This window comes from Equus caballus, chromosome 18, assembly GCF_041296265.1.
Source record: "Equus caballus isolate H_3958 breed thoroughbred chromosome 18, TB-T2T, whole genome shotgun sequence".
Taxonomy (NCBI): Eukaryota; Metazoa; Chordata; class Mammalia; order Perissodactyla; family Equidae; genus Equus; species Equus caballus.
Genome location: NC_091701.1, coordinates 10,527,405 through 10,540,622, shown reverse-complemented (window position 1 = coordinate 10,540,622; position 13,218 = coordinate 10,527,405). Strand labels below are relative to the sequence as shown.

Below are 13,218 nucleotides of genomic sequence, written 5' to 3'. Positions count from 1 at the left end.
CAGGCAGCTGTCCTGGGGGCTGAATGATCTGCAAGGGGCCTGGGTGTAACCTGTTTGCTGTGGAAGAAGGCCCTGTGGAGGACGCGTGTGTAGGCGAGGCCTGTCGTGGAGCCTGGGCCCGGCTCCGTCGTTAGGATGGAGTCATCGAGGGCTCTAGAGCAGTGGTGGGAAAGCAGGTGCCAGATGCGTGGGGATGAGGAGGGAGTCAGGCCCCGTCACTCGGTTCCCGGGCATCCTGGATGAATTACCCAACTTCTAATCCTGGAGGGGTGAATGCCCCTACGTCACAGGATTGTTGTGAAAATTGGAGCTGGCCCTGATGCAATGCCCACAGGTGGGAAGTGTGCAGTGATGGTGGTGATGTAACTGATATAAATGATGATGAGCGAGGCTGAGTGCTGGACCACAGGACCCAAGACTCATGCGCCCAATAATAACAACTGTCATTTATTGTGCAAAGATGGGTGATGAGTTAAGGCTATAAATTCATCTTCTGGGGGCCGGCCCCGTGGCCAAGTGGTTAAGTTCACACACTCCGCTTTGGCAGCCCAGGTTTTCGCTGGTTCGGATCCTGGGCGCGGACATGGCACCGCTCATCAGGCCATGCTGAGGCGGCGTCCCACATGGCGCAACCAGAGGCACTCACAACTAGAATCTATAATTAGGTACTGGGGGGCTTTGGGGAGAAGAAGAAAAAAAAGATGAAGATTGGCAGCAGTTGTTAGCTCAGGTGCCCATCTTTAAAAAAAAAAATAAAATAAATTCTTCTTTTCTGAATGAGAGGTTTCATCACCTATTGTACAAATAAGGAACCCAAGGTTCCTGATGTCCCTGAGGCCGCACAGCCTGTGAGTGACAGAGCCTGAATGCCATCCCAAGGTTGTCTGTGTTCAAGGCATCTCCTGTCCTGCGAGTCTCTGGCACTGCCTGTGTAACACCGCAGTGGCTGTAGGACCCTGTATGTAGTGGATGCCGAAGTGAGTCTAAAACACAGAATGTACTGGCAAGCAGGTGGGAGAAGCCTGGTGGCTTGGGGGCAGGCTTCCTGGAGGTGCCGGCCTGTGGCTGGGGACCAACCATCCTGTAGCCATTGGGTTCCTGTCAAGTCTTTTTGCTCACTCATTTGCTTTTTAAGGCAAAAAAGGCAGTCACGTTGTTCAGTCTCCAAGTCTGGCCAGGTCCGGGGCCCCCCTGCGTCCATGGACTCAGTGGATTGCTAATGTCACAGCAGGAGTAGCTCTCCATGGCTCCGTGACATTCTCCTGCCTCACTGACCTTGGGGAGCTGGAGCCTGCTGAGCTGAGCCCCTTTGTTAATGCAGAAGAAGAAGGCGTTCGCCGCCCGCCCCAGAACCATGACTTGCCCGCCTGCACAATAAGCGCTAAGACGCTCGCTGGCTGGTGCGTCCACCCCACAGACTCATTACCTCTGGACCACAGAGGAATTGCAGAGCAAGGCGGGGATCGTATCTGCAGGCTCCGGTGGCTCGGCGGATTTCAATGAGATGATCGCTTGTCATTTTTTATTAATGAGTGAGTGCCTGATTCATTATACATCTGAGGGGTGAGCCACCCCAGATGGGGAGGAGGAACACGGAGACGCACAGCTGCCAAGGAAGGGGTGACGTGGCCCCGTGTGCGAGTCTTTTCTTCCTCTTTCTCCCCAAAGAAAACAAGTAGGAAAGCTGCCTGTCTTGGGCAGGCATGACTGGAGTGACCTGCTGCGTGATGGCAAAGGGAAGGTGGCCCGGGGGCTGAGTGATCCTTTTCCTGTGGACTGCAGCCTTGTAGAGTTTTCTGTGGCCGCTCTTCCCTGTTCTCGTCTGCTCAAAGTCTCTGCTTCCCTTTGCCTTGGGGAGTGAACAGGGGGAAGCCAGCCCCCCACCTCCTAGACGAAGGGAAGTCATGGAGTGAGCAGTGTCTGTGCCAGAGGCCTCAGAGGAGACCTGCAATGAACTTTGGGTGAGCTCAGGCCCAAAGGCATTTTCTAAACGTTTGTGGAATGAACAAATGCCCCACATAGGAGATGCCTCCCAACAGAGGGACGTAATTCACCTGCCACTTGGCCAGTGCTCCACTCTACGCCAGGCCCTGTGTGAGGTGCTGGGGACATGGCAGTCCTTGCTCTCCAGGAGCTTCCAGGAGTCCTGGGTTCTGTCTGTCCTACCACCAGGCTGGTTTTGTGATTTCAGGCACTCCTGTTTCCTTATCTGAAAAATGTGCTCAGCAGTGTCAGCCTGTCTGTCTCTCCCATGGGGTGGACTTGAGAGCCACAAGCCCTGTGCAGCTGCAGGGGACCCACCATGAGCACATAGTACGCAGGTGGGCTAGCCAAGGGTGCCTCGCCAGGCAGGAGGGTCCGAGCTCTTGCGTTCTCAGATCTTTAAGAAGATGCACGATATCTTATTCATCATTGCTTAGCCAGTGCCCGTGATGAGCCAGCTCTCCCTGATTCTGGGTGAATGAGGAGGTTTTTAACAATCCAGATGAAGTGTGAGGCCAGCCCTGGCTCAGAGAGGGGCTGCGCTGGGCCTGAGAAGGCAGCAGACTTAGAGCTGATAAGGTGCGTTGGGGATTCTGTCTGTGATCTCTGGAAGCATGAGGTTGCAGCCCTTGTCTCCCCTTGCCTCCCCACCCAGCGGAAGGAGAGGCCAGCCTCCGCCTCCTCCCTGGCCTGTGGATGTGAAGTGTTGAGAGGGCTTTGTGAGGGCAGCCATGCAGCTGGCTGTTGGCTCTGCCACTTTCTGGCTGTTTTTATCAGTGAGCGTTGGTTTTCATTGGTGTTAACAGTATCTGCATCCTCAAATCATAAGACAACGGGAGTCTGTAAGCAGCCTTTGCTGTGGCTGGGCCACGGGAGGACTCGGCTTGGACCGCTCACGACTTGGCCTCATTAAAGCTGAGGAGCTCTTCCTGCCTCAGGCCAGCAGGCTGGTGAGAAGACAGTGTCCCTGTCGGCGGGTCCAGATGGGCCATTGGGAGACCTGGAAGCAAAGGCTGCTTTGAGTGTCCCTGAGAAGAGCCATCACAGGGGTGGCTGTCCGCTGCACCCCGCACCCCCAACCCGCTGTGGCTCCAGCCAGGGCCACATGGTCCCCAGGAGGACTGTCTGACCCATCAGTGCCTGTCCTTCCCCAGCCCCCAAGATTGCACAAGCCTGGCTGTGGCATCCTCCGCAGCTGTCTCTGCTTTTATGGTGAGTGTCTGCTTTCCTTCAAGCGCTAGGACTCAACATGAAGAACACAAAGTCTTTATTCTGTTTTAATTAAATGCTTAATGGATTTCAGTCTGCTTAATTGCTAGTGCTGTATTTTTAAAATAGAGGTTTTAACTGCAAATGTGCAGTATCTGAGCCACACTGTGGGTTCCTCGGCAGTTGTGGGCTAACCTGGAAACCTACCCACGTCACATTGTTTTGTATGGGAAAAATGCATTTGAGTTCCAGATCATTGATTTACAAAGTGCTGAACTTTGAGAACACAGCTCATTTTTAAGTGGGAATAACTTGTATTCAGAATAAAATAAAGGGTCTGATGTGTCACGTCCCTCGAAGGCACAGATAAGCTACAGGAGGGCGAGGCCACGGTGGCCTAGGCAGGCAGGCTCATGCTCAGAGGAGGTGGGGTTGGAAAGGCAGGGGAGGGCCCAGGGCAGGAGTTATCGGGCCTACAGGCTTATTAGGTCTGTGACATGCCAGTTTAGCAGCAGAATGGCCCACATGGAGTGGTAGGGGTGTGTGGGTGGGGCGGCGACTGGAGAAGGGGACAGATTTCCAAGGAGGGGTGGCTAGATTTGGACGTCATCTACTGGGCTTTGGTGGGGCCGCCGTGCTAGGGGGTGGAGAACTGGTGTCCGAGGGAGAGCCTGTTGGCTGGAGGAGGCTCCGTGAGGGTGGAGTGGGACAGGAGGCCAGTTGGGGACCCTGGTGACTGTCCCATCCTCCTGCAGGACCTGCACACGACGGGGTGGGGAGCTGCTTCTGGGGAAGGTGGCCCTGATAGGTGGGAGAGAGCATATAGGCTGGCCGTGGCTGTGGGTCTGTTTTCTACCTGCTAGCTCTGATATGAGTTCCCTGGGCCACAGCAGCTCATAGTGACCCTCTGGGCCCGTGAGCCCTGCTCTGTGCAGACCCAGGTGTGCCTGTGTGTCTGTGACAGAGAGGTGGGAGGCGGGCTTCCTGGCAGTGGCTCCACCCTGTCTTTCCTGAGACAGGCATTGGACACAGCATGGGTTTTGCTCTCTGGGGCACTTGGAAGTCACAGAAGAAGATTTCTTTAAAGCCCCCGTGAACCTGGTCACAGAGAACCAGCCCCAAGTCTTGCTGTGGGTGGAAGGCCTGCAGAGGGGTGCTTTGGGTGGAGGTGTCTTTGGAGGTAGTGGTAGAGCCCAGAGAGCAGCCCTTGTTGTGGGGGTCAGCCAGGAACAGTCTCTTCCATCTCAGTCACACCTTCTCTGGGCCTGGAACATTCTCCTGTGGAAACCGAGGGAAAGGCAGGCAGGGATGCCGGGGCATTCTACCCCATCAGGCCACCTGCTTCTCCCTGTGAGTAGTAACGGGTGGAGGTTGGGAGGTGGGGAGGCCGGACGAACGCAGCTTGAGCTTCTGGAGTGCTGAAGGTGCGACTGTAGTGTTTTGGAGCCTCCAGAATGGCCCCATGCCCGAGGTCAAGAAGAATCTCGCTGGAGGAGCTCATAACCGTCTCTACACAGCACTCTGCCCCCACACGCAGTCGCCGCCTGACTCCTGCAGAAGGATCCGGGTTCTGAACCGCAGGCGTCACTGAAGGAGCTTCATGGTGTTGAGAAGCATCCATTCTGGGCAAGGGTTCCCTCGGGAGAGGGATGAAGGCTCCGTTCCGCGAAGCCTCCCTGGGCCTCGCGCTCCCCCGAGGCTGGGACAGAGTTTGGGTCACTTCCCTTGTTTTCTTTCTGTGGGCTTTGCGGTGCCATCTGAGGCAGTACCACCCAAGAAGGGGTCTGCTTTTGTTTTGCTGACCTAGCAGGTTTGGGGATGAGCTTTTTGTGTAATGGACCGAGACAGACCTCTGACCCTTTGCAGCTCCACAGGCCGCGTCTGGTTTGGCCATCTCCTCCCCCGCCCTCCCGTCCCAGGAAGCAGCCTTGAGTCAGCTCGAGGACCGCTGCTGCGGCCCGGGAGGGAGTGTTCAGGGCTTGAACAGTGCTGGCCTGGGATCTGGAGGCCCTGCCAGGGTAGCCCTTTCTGGATGTGGGCCTGCTGTGAGCTCTGCTCCTGGTCTCTGGGCAGGTGGGACGCTCCCTCTGGACCTGGCACCCCCTCTTCAAAGGAGGGTTGGAGCTGATGGGCAGGTGGGCTGGGTCCAGCCTGACGCCCGTGCCCGTGGGCAGTGCTGCCTGGAGTCTGCGTGGATGATGCACTTGGGGTTTATGGGACTGACTCCTGCTCCTCATGCTGAGGGGGTTGCACACAGTTCCTACAAGGTCCAGGGAGGCCACGGAGGCCTGGGCTGCCTTCCAGGCTTAGGAGTGGGTCCCACGGGCTCTGTTTCCTCTGGAGGAAACCTGTCTTGCATTCAGGGCCTCAGGCTGTGCTCCTGAAGGCATGTGTGGAAGGTCATGGGGCGATGGACAGAGCTGGATTTTGGTCCCAGTCCGAGGGTCTCAGGTGAGGATGTGGTGTCAGGGACCTCTAAAGAGGAGTGGGACGAGGACAGGACAGGTCAGGGCCTGGGGAGGGGGCTCTGGAGCTTTCCTCCTCCAGGTCAGACCCTTCCCCCTCCCTTGCTGTCCTGGGGTAAATCTCAAGCATCTTGTACTTGTGTTAATCTCATTACTTAAGGCGGGATCTCCCTTTTGGGGACAGAAGGGCTGCTTTTCATATTCTTGATGCTTTCAGATCAAATGGGAAAAGGGTACAGAATGTCACTGGGGGTAGAAAGGGGTGAAGACGACAATGATGTTGACCCCTCCTCCCTGGCTCCGTAGGCCTCTCCCCACTCTGGTAGCAGAAATACAGTATCCTCCCACCGGCTGAGCGCCAGGCAAATGGGGGCAGTGGGTGGAGGTTTAGCAGGATCAGCGTCCTGGCCGACCTCACCTGACAGGTCCAAAAGCTGTGAGCTGTGCAGTTTCCAACCTTCTGTTTGATGGAAACTCCTGTCCCAAGGTCCTTGCCACGTCCCCCCTCCCTGTGGAAGGGAAAGGTGGGGATTGATGTTCTGCAGCCTGGAAAGGATTCCACATCGGAAGACTGAAACTCGATGAGCGACATCTCAGCTGGCTGGGGATGGCATCAGATCCTCCTGTGACCCCTGCGTGTGAGGGACCACCCTGCCTGCGAGAACTCTGCTCCCTGGCTCTGTGTCTCTCAGGGTCCGCAGGGAGCTGCAGGGAGCCAGGGAACCTTTCAGAGAAGGCAGGGGACATTGGCCTGGGGAACAGTCACGACTTTCACAACCTCACTGTGCACCCTGGGTGAGACACTCTCCCTTCCTGGACTCAGTTTCCCCTTCTTACTCAGCAAGGCCTCTGCTCCAGATGGCCCCTAAGCTCCCACCTAGCTCCCTGTCCCTCTCTGGGGGTTGCAGAGCTGTGAGCTTGAGGCACCATGGCACCCAAGCTCCGGACCCCTGCCCCGGGATAGCCCCTGCAGCTGGAGGACAAGCAGAGGTGCAGCCTCTCTCAGCAGGAAGGGTGCGCGCAGCTCCCGGCCTGAGAAAGGCACGGGCGGGAGGAGCACACGCGGCCCCCCAGCAACAGCCAGATCCCCCAAGTCAAGCCAGCCTTTACGTTCCTAAACCCTCCGCCGCCCGCCGCCGGTCATAAATGATTCATGCGGCCCCGCCTCCTCCCTCCCGGCGGCCACTTGATGTTCCCTCCCGCTGCTCCATCCAGTGGCTCCCTCCAGCAGCCCCTCGCCGGCAGGCAGCGCCCTCCCAGCTCGGCCGCCCCTCGGCGGGGCCCTCCTCCCTCCCGCCACGCAGGGTAAGTTGAAGGAGAAAGGCAGCTCTTCCTGCGACGCTTCAAGTGGAAATGAGGAGGCGGCTGCTCTTGTTTGCACAGGCCTGGCCTGCAGCTTCCCCCCTTCCCTTCCCTTCCCTTCCCTTCCCCGTGTCTGCCGCGCTCCAAGTTTGAAGCCAGGAGAATAAGTAGGCGGCCAAGGCAGGGAAGGCGGGGGAGCTCGGCTGGGGGAGAGAGGGAGGCGGGGGAGGGAAAGAGAAGAGCTGGGTGGACAGAGAACTGGAGGTGGGGAGAGAGGGGCTTCAAAGGAGGACTGGAGGCCCCGAAGAGAAAACAGCGGCAAAGGAAGTTAAGTGACTCCTGCTCCGTGGTGGGGATGGGCGAGGCTGTCGGGGAGTGGGCGGTAGGAAAATCCACGTTCACTGGAGGATTGCTCCCCTGCTCCCCTCCCGACAGACGCGCTCAGAGCCCCTCAAACTCCGGGTGCCAGCGAGCACTTTGAGCTGGGAGTTTCTGCTGAGATCTGGCAAAGCCAAGCTTCTGAGAGCTCAGTCTTTGCTGCTTCAATTCCCCGGTGGTCTTAGCAGCGCAGAGGACTTGCAGACAAGAATCTTTATTGTCTGCTGAGCCTCAGCTCCGAGTTACTTAGAAAAACATGTGTGTGTTAAAGCTGAGCTTCCCTGGGGAAGATGCTGTTTTTGCATGAGGAATGAATTTGAGGAAAGTTGAGTTTAGGAGAGAAGGAAACAAAATCATATTCAAAAAGAATGTTCTAGAGGCTTGGCAAAATCGAGAAGACACTTTCCTTCATTGTCCCTTTTCTTTTTAAACCTTTTGATTCTTTCTTTTGGCTTCCTAAAAGCCCTTACCTGGCCCGGCCTTCAGGGCCCCAGGAAAGACACCTGAGGACCCCAGGGGTCCTGAAAATGGAGGGACTTGTTCCAGTGGGGGGTGATGCTGCCCCTAGGGCCTTGTCAGTGGCCCCCTGGCAGAGGAACCAGTGCCCTCAGGGGAGGGGCAGGCAGGGACAGAGGCCTCCCTCAACCCCTGTCCCTGTTTGGGCTGGTCCATGGAACACTTGCCTTTTCCCTTTGCTAGTTGGAAACAAAATTAGGTCGGGAGGTGAGGGCATCCTAGTGGCTGCCTTTGGGGGAAATGGTGGCAGTGACTACGTGTCAAATCACAGTATGGCTGTGCTAAAGGAGAAATGACTGGAAACCCACAGGTAGCGGATAGTCAGGAAACAGCAGCTGTCAGCTGTGTCTCTGTGTTTCAGAGGGGAGACCATTCCCAACAGAGGGAGCAGCATGTGGGCATCCTTGGATGGGGAAAGAGGACACATGCTCAAGGAGGAGAGGGAAGGTCACTGTCCCTGAAGGGTAGTGAGGGGCAGGGAGACAGGTAGAGATGAGATGAGATGAGAGAGGAGATGGGGTGACCTGATGTCTTAGGCCATGAGAGTTGGGACCGCAATCCTCAGGACGGTGGAAAGGATATGATCAGATGGGAGTGTGGGAATATCCCTCTAGCTGCTGTGTGAGGCAGGAGTGGAGGGACAAGAGCAGAAGGCCAGGGATGGTGATGGGGCCTGGAGTCGGGGCAGGGAGGGGAGCAGCTCTTCCTCTCTCCAGCTGTTTGTGAGACTGGGGCGGGGGGGGGTCTCTGGTCAGGGGGCTGGGCTGTGGGACAACAGCATCCATGCATCTGAGTACAAAGTACCATTTGGTATAACGGACACAGCTCAGTCTTGGCCGTTTGTGGTTTTTAAACAAATCACGGCCCCCAGCTTCCAAACAATTTAGGTTTTTTTCTAGCGGACCCCATCACAAACTTTTGAAGCATGAAATGAATTTTGCTGGCCCCCGCCAATAGGATCCTTTCCCTAGATAATGGATTTTATGAAATGGCTATAATCCTCCCAGGTAATGAGGGAAAGCTACACTCTCCAGTTGGACCCAGCATTCCTCTTCCTGATTTATGATATATTGGTTAAAATAGTAAACTGATAGCAGCCACAAAATAGTCATCCATCACCAGGCAGTGTTGCTTAAACTATAGAAAGGTTTGCAGAAGTGGGATACTGGCAGCCAGCAAAGGAACACTTTGGCAATGCAAAAGGCATCAAGCAGCAGTGAAGTGAAATCTCTGCACTTGTGTTTTGAAGTCAGAGGAATGGAGTGGCTCAGGGAGGAAGGAAATGCCAGCAAACCTGTTCTCAAAGGTCAAAGGACGGATGTCCCCTCCTGGGCTCCCCACTGCAGGAGGCCCACAGCTCTCTCCACTTGGTTTGGTATTTTGTTTCTCTTTCTAGACAGTTTTGGAAGTTTTTCCAATTTCTAATATGTATAAGTACGTTGGCCTGAAGTGTAGTATTGAGTTTTAAGCCAAGTCTTTCAAAAGTGTAAGTGGCACCTGTGTATTTCAGCTGGGGTTGGAGTGCAAAGCCACTAAGTATTAGCAGGTGCCGGAGAGACTAATAGGGAAAAGACTATTTAGGGAAAAAGCTAGGTTGCAGCATTGTTTGTACAGGATTGCCTGTGTCTCCATGAGTTATTTCATGACTGTAGTCTACTTGTCTCATCAGTTCTAGAGGAAAACTTTTCCTTTGTTGGCTGAATGAAGGAAGGAATGAATGAATGAATAAATAGTGATAAACTGGAGGGATCTGGGTAGCATCTAGGCAGCTCCCCATTTTATAGGGGAGGAAGCCAAGTTCTGTGGAGGAGACAACTTGGCTTGGGTCTCTGTCATAGGGCATTGTGAAGGTGTGAAAGCCACTGGAGTGGGACCCTGGCCACAGTGCCATTTGCAGTGACGCCTACCAGAACTTGAACTCCACAGGTAGCATTGACTCACGGCCTTGTCAGCTGTGCGCCAGCCCGTCCCTGGAGGGCAGGGTGTAAGGTGGGCAGCTCTTGACACCCATGGTGAGGTAGTGTGGGTGCCTCTGCCCTCCAAGTGCTGCTGGGCTGACCCACTGACCCCCGATTCCTCCCAGTGGCTGAGCGCATGCCAGCTCCAGACCCTGCACCTGCCTGAGTGCTATTCCACCTCCCAGGTGGAGCCTAGCGCCTGGGGCCCCAGACCCTCAGGAGGGACCGCTGTCTCTGCCATTGTGGGTGCATGATTTTCTGCATATCACACAACCCCCTTGAGCCTCATCTTCCTCCTCTGTCACACGAGAGACTCTTCTCACAGAGTCGGCAGACAGCAGGCAGGCAGTAAATGCAGCCCCCATGCCCACCCTTCGGTTCAAGCAGCAGCCATCGGGAGCCAGCTCTGGGCCAGGCCCTGTGCCGGTGCAGGAACTCGAAGTTTGACAGGAGATGACTGGAAGGGAAGGGGCCGCTTGGGATTTTGGACCAGCTCTCCACCCCTGTCCTTGAGGCCAGGATTCCCAAATTGAGGAAGATAAGTCTCGGGACTTGGGTAACAGATTGGAAAGAATGACTCATGGCTGCACTACTCACGCACCAGCAGGAGGGCAAGGCTGTCCTTCCCCCGGCCCTGTCCTCCAGACCAGGCTTACTGGGCTAAAGCACTAACTGGGCGGCAGCCCCTGCAGGAAGCTGTCCCCAGCACCCACAGCCAAGGCTGGCCTGTGCTCCCTGCTCCCAGGGCCCCTGACTCGGATGCCCCCAGGAGCCTTTCTTATTCCAAGGTCATGACTGTCTCTTAAAGGTGGGGCTGTGTCCCCCTGCGTGCCCCACGCCTGCACTGAGCTGAGTGTGGTGGGTGCTCCGTGAGCGTTCGCTCCCCGACGCACAGGAGTGGGCTGGCTCCTTGCGAACCCAGGGGAGACTTTCACCCCAGATCCTGACAGGGCTGGAGAGCAGGGCCCAGGCTCCTCGTGCTCCCTCTCTCCCTTGGCTCTCTCTGTCCTGATGCCTGGCCGGCCACACCCGCCTGGGTTGGAAACTTTTCTCTGCTTCTGTGCACCTGGGCTGTCAGAGGCGACTGCAATCTCCGCTGATCTGGGCTCTTAGAGGTGCAGGTTGGCAAAGGACGTCTTTTGTTCTTGTTAGAGTAGCTAACCTCTAAATCTATTTAATACCCCTTCCCGGGTTGTCCATCATTATGACACATGATTTTCCAAAGGATTTACTATTAGTTAGCAGCACAGGGCTTTCTCCCTGGGGTAGCAGCTACTTGCAGTGAAGAAAATGCATGTTCAATGTAGCAATTTGTCTTTTTTTATATATTTATTATAAGAGTAAATGAGTTATTGTTGGAGACTTCAATATTATTGCAAATTAGGTGCTGCTCATGGAGCTGGGCCCATTTATTATGTTTCTCAACTCCCACAGCAAGCGCACCAGCTCAGAAATCAGCTGAGAGTTCCAGCCCTTCCCAGGGTGAGCACAGGGGGACAGGCAGGGCCTGGCCAAGACAGCACACTGTGCCAGAGGCAAAGGAGACAGGCAGCCCCCTGCGCAGGTGGGAAGGGGAGCACAAAGTTTGTCATTGTGCCAGGTGGTCAGTGGTGGGTGGGCTGATGGCTGGGGGTCAGCAGGCTGGAGGAGGTGGCAGGGGTGTGACCCGAGGCTGTGACACCCACCCCTACCACCTGCTCCAAGCCCACCGGTGTGGTCAGGGAGCTGAGGTTGGAGCTCTGTGCCTGGAGCAGCCCCCCAGCTGTGACCTCGCTTCCAGGCTGGCAGTCCAGCTACAGAGGGTCTGGGTTCTGATTGGGGTGAGCTCCTGGGAGGGGGAGAGAGAGAGAGAGAGAGAGAGAGATGGCTGGACCCCCACTGAGGTGCCGCTGCTGCCTGGTGCCGCCTGTTAGTCCCCTGCCTAGTCTGGGGGTGGATGCTGTGACTGCAGGATGCATTTAAGAGAGCTGGATCTCTGTCTGCCAGAGATGAAGTCCACACAGTGGAGTGAGCAAACCATGTGCCGTCAGTGCCAGGGAGGGGTGGGCAGAGGCCCTGGCACACAGCCAGTCCCCGAGGCTGGAGGGGCCCTAGGGAAGGCCACCTAGCCAGTGGTCAGGGACACAGGCTTCTGGTGCTGATCGGCCCAGATTGGAGTCCTGGTTCTGTGTCCCCTGCCGTTTGCATGACCATGGACAAGATGCTCAACCTTGCTCTGACCTTCAGTTTCTCTGCTATAAGATGAGGCTGATAATCCATAGGTATCATTGAGATGAAATCAACTTGCATCCTTGAAGCCCTCTGCATAGTGCCTAGCCCATAGTAAGGGCTCAGAAATGTGGCTTGTTCAGTTTACTATTCACTGGACTTTTCTGAACAGGATAGGTTAAACTTTAAACATTAATTATTCACTTCATCTGATTGCAGTAGTAACACATGTGAAGGACAGACGTGAAGGAATCTATCCCACTGTACCACTGAGAGAGCCAGTGGTGACACTGTGGCCTAGGCACTGGCAGCCCTCTCTGCGTCCATATGTTAGACACACACAGCCATCTCCTTTTTGGCAGAGTGGGATCAGATTGTATTCGCTACTTTGGAACCTTTCATCTGCCAGTGCATCTTGCCCCCTTAACGACCCCTCGTCATTAAGCTTCTTCTACAGCTGCCCTTCTCAAATGGATTTTACAATAGTAGGAACAAACCCGCTTCATGTTAACGAAAATAAGCCATTTTTATGAAAAACATTTTCCAAAACAACAAAAAAATGAGAAGACTGGCACTGTTTTTCAATTTTACACACCTCTTTCCTGTCTGACCTATTGGAAGGTAGCATTCTGAGGCCAGCCCCATGGTCTAGTGTTTAAGTTCGGCTTACTCCTTTTCATGGGCCAGGTTTGGTTCCTGGGTGTGGACCTACACCTCCTATCAGCAGCCGTGCTGAGGCAGTGACCTACATACAAAATACAGGAAGATTGGCACCGATGTCAGCTCAGGGTGAATCTTCCTCAGCAACAAAAAAAAAAAAGAAAGAAAAAAAGGGAAGGCAGCATTCTCACATCTGTTCTGTATTTGATCTGTTCCTTGGTAGCCTCCAGAAACCCCCACCGTCTGCTCGTGAGAGAACAAGAGGGAGAAAGGGAAAAACGTCTTAGTATAAAAATCGTGTGATTTGTGGGCCCCCTGGAAGGGTCTTGGGGATCCTCAGAGGTTCTCAGATTATACTTTGGTCCCCTTCTAAAGCCTACAGAATGTTTTTGACCTGTCCGCCTGAGGCAGGGCCTTGAGCGTCCCTCCAGGGTCGAAGGCTCCCTGGCCCCTCACTGACCTCATCCATGCCGGAGCGATTGGCTGTGCCAGTGTGTCTCCCTTCCCATCACTGTAAAACGGGCCCCACGTAAAGTCTC

At 55.2% G+C, this 13,218-nt stretch overlaps 1 protein-coding gene across 4 annotated transcripts in view; it reads left to right on the top strand.

Annotated features, from left to right (window-relative positions):
- GLI2 (GLI family zinc finger 2) overlaps nucleotides 1-13,218 on the top strand; it is a 251,033-nt gene that overhangs the window by 125,501 nt on the left and 112,314 nt on the right. Inside the window, exon 1 of one of the 4 annotated variants that reach the window (XM_070241768.1) lies at nucleotides 6,814-6,962. The exons of the other annotated variants lie outside the window; for them this stretch is intronic. The gene's annotated coding sequence lies outside the window, so the exon portion shown is untranslated. Of the gene's footprint in view, nucleotides 1-6,813; nucleotides 6,963-13,218 lie in introns of those variants that run through there. 4 annotated transcript variants of the gene reach the window in all.